The following is a 3,786-nucleotide window of genomic DNA, read 5'->3' as shown; positions in this document are numbered from 1 at the left end:
TCCAACGAGTCGTAGCGTCTTTCTGCTCGCGCGCTGAATTTTCAACATGTTGAAAATTTCGTCGACCTATCACGGGTGTCGGCAGTCGCCTGTAAAGGTCGCGAAAGTGGGACAGGCCCTTTATACACCGCCTTCCCACCTGTCACACTGTCCCTGTACAGAGGGCGCTGCTTAATATCACATCAGCGCATGATGCGCGCCTTGCTGATGCAACTTTCACGCACTTTGATTCAGATGTAATAGTTTGTAAATGGCAAAACGATTTACAAATAAATATTCACGTGATGCACACAGATTGGAACCTCTGCATTTGTGCGATTCGTGAAAAGGTCGGCAACTAACCTTGTAGAGTGATCTATCTCCTGGGTTTCTTTTTTCTGCCCTTCTTTTAAAAACATCGGTTGATGCGGCGTCAATTAGGTAAAAGCGAATGGCGCTAAAGTGAAATCGGACTGGTGTAGTTCGGTGACAATTTCGTCCATACATTCTCAATGCCATCGGTATTGGGCTGAAAGTTCACCTGCACGGATATATGCTCAATAATTGTCACGGCATAAATTGCAGGGTTCTGTTTTTTTTTGTAGTTCCCTGCAGGTAACAACGAGGGCTGGATACTTGGCAAATTGGAATCAGTTCCAATTGGTATTTGTTCCACTAACACTGTTGTTTTTGATTAAGATATGTTAATCTTCCTTTTTTGTGCCATTGGCTTAAATATATCACTAGCACTGATATATATATATATATCAACACGAATATAAAATATTAAATATATATAATACATAGTATTATATATATATAAATATATATATATATATATATATATATATATATATATATAATATGTATATATATATATAATATGTATATATATATATACAATATGTATATATATATATATATATATATAATGTGTGTGTGTGTGTGTGTGTGTGTGTGTGTGTGTGTGTGTGTGCGCGTGTGTGTGCGTGTGTGTGTATACATATATATATATTAAACAATTCATTATAATGTATATAATATAATACACAGATATATATATATATATATATATATATATATATCACACACACACATATATATAAATATATATTGCGCTGCGGTTGGCATTCGGCTGTTCCTTTCAACTTGCTTCTAGATAGACCGAGCAAATGCTAATATTTGGAGACGGGTGTCGGTGTGATTTTATTATTGGTGATGTGGTGAATGGGGGTTGATACAGTCCCATGTTGGTAAATAGGGGTCGGCATTTGTTTCGTACTGCAGACATGATGCGGCTCATTTGAGATCCAACCGCCGACCAGCAGTGGCAATGTAAGGCAAGCCAAATGTTTCACGGCAATGTTTGTCAGTCCCAACATATGCTCCTGGCGCTTATCCTGGAAGGAATTTGTTTTGTTTTTCTTTTGCTAAATAAATTATTTTTAAAATGGCATAAATTCAAACGATCAGCATCTATTGGCTCCAACGTCATTAGCCTGTGTCTGTCTGTGTCTGTGTTGGGTACGACGGACAAATTCGATTAGAAGCGACGAGTTAATTATGAGTGTTAATAGTGCACTTTGCATTAACATAGCTGGCACTTTTAATCGCCCAGACGATGTCATTGCGTCAATTTCGTTCGTTCTGAGAGAGGAGCAATTCAAGCATCGCGTTCCCAATCCTTTCCCGGGCAGACGCGCACGCACATCCAGACACTCTCTCTCGTCCCTGTTAATAAACGAATAAAAAGCCGCATTGTGTTTTAGACTAGACTCATTGCCGCGCTGCCGGCACCCGGCAGTCAGGTGAAACCAGGCCTTCTCAGTGCTTGTGCCACAACCCCAAGATGCTGCCCGTCCCGCTGAGTTACTCCGGCTTTTTGTGTCTATCTTCACCCTAACAGACCTCCTGCTTGATGTTTAGTTTACAGAAACCCTCCCGGGACAGACAGAACGAACCGTCTCTCCGTACATCCAAACCAACCTGTGTTTATTGTGACGGGGTCGCTGTTCTTGTTCAGAATCCAAACTAACAACATGTACATTTTTTTAAAATAAATCGCAACAGGAATTCAGCAATCCTGTCGTAGACTCTAACGCAATTATTTATTATTTCATTTCTCATCGCTATATTTTAAGACAGGTACGGCGAAATAAGCCAGTCATCTGTTTGCCGTTGTTAATAAAAAGTGTCTTTTATATTAAATATATATCGCTTACGGTTTCCCGATGCTCACCTTGATAATGTAATTTTCCTTTTCGAGATATAGTCGGAACGGCGTTGCAAATGTGTACCTGTTAAAGTGAATGTATTCCACACAGGAGTTAAATATTAACGAGATTTTGCTACTGTTTTACATATGGACATGTGTAGAGGGCAGAGAGAGAGAGAGATCTTCGCAGTCAAACCCCACTCTCTGGGTGATTAATGAGTCTTTCCCTCATCCCTCTCTCTGGTACTGTGTGTCGATCTTAAATAGCACCTAGCTAAACTCTTGATAGGAATTCTAGGGCTTTTTTAAATCCGGATATTTCATATTCTAAAATGTTACTTTCCAAAAGTTGAAAATATTCTTATATGCTGTCCTCTTTAAAGGGACGACCCCATATGTAGCTTGTGTAGCGAACGCGTGTTGTTTGACATTACAATGTTGATATGGGGATGAGCTCGTTGTTTCCGCTAAGTAATTACATTGAGATCTGAGCTAGAGAAACAACAACAAAAAAACGTTTCAGGCTCCCCCCAGGATGTCACGCAGTGCGCCTTTTTTTGGTCGTGAAGTGTTATCAGAGATAAATTCATCCCCGAGAATTGTCTGCACAACGCCATTTGCACGTTTTTTTTAAAAAGAATAAGTACAGGCTAATCAAGTTAATTCTCACGCCTAATAGTGTTATGTTTGAGCAATTTGCATTGGTCTACTTGAACAAATTGTCTCTTTATAAGGGTGTTATACAGTCAGTTGATGAATTGGTTGGAATATCCTCGACATAGATGAACTATGTGACAGAACTACATTGTAGTCTGTAGACATGAATCTTCATTGACGAGATCCGTGTCTAAAAAAAATCACGGCCACCGGTATTATTGGAAAACACATTCAGCTACGAATGCGAACGTTTAATATATCACATTACAAGTTAATCTATCCTTTAATTTGATGGGTGAAGAGGAGGTGGTTACGAAGTCCTGTTATGGAGTATGTAACGCGGGCGCCGGGTTTACAGACATTGGAAGTATGTGGGCTGAAACTGTTTCCAAAACAGTTCCATACATCCCGGGGGAGTTTTATGTTACTCGCCTTCTGACAACAAACAGGGAATTGAACAGTGGAATCGAGCAAACATCACAAAGTTACATTTACTTAACCGTGGCTCTTTCGTCTGCAGTAGCTAACGTCAGTTACAAGGGGCTGGTTTGAAGTTGTGACGGGTCGTTGGATTCGGGAAACAATACTTTACAAAGTGAATAGATGGAATTTTACGCAGTACTTTATTGTTGCAAACTTTATGAGGTTAGCGCGCCGGCTCGGGTTGTCATTTACAAATAGCAGATACGGAAAGCATAGTACACGTGACACGTACCCCAAATTACAAGATTCAGCGATACTCCGGCACTTTGTGTTTTACTCGCGATCCTGAGAGCGTTTTGGAACCGCAGTGAAAAAAGTAGATGATTCACTTTTCCCGGCGAAGCTGGCCAGTGAAATCTAGACCTCCCTTCCCCCCCCCCCCCCCCCCCCCCCCCCCCCTCTCCCTCCCTCCCCTTCTCCGCCCCTGTGGTCGGCGAATATCAATCTGCCCC

Source organism: Amblyraja radiata, chromosome 14 (genome assembly GCF_010909765.2).
Source record: "Amblyraja radiata isolate CabotCenter1 chromosome 14, sAmbRad1.1.pri, whole genome shotgun sequence".
Classification (NCBI taxonomy): domain Eukaryota; kingdom Metazoa; phylum Chordata; class Chondrichthyes; order Rajiformes; family Rajidae; genus Amblyraja; species Amblyraja radiata.
Note: the sequence above shows the minus strand (reverse complement) of the source record.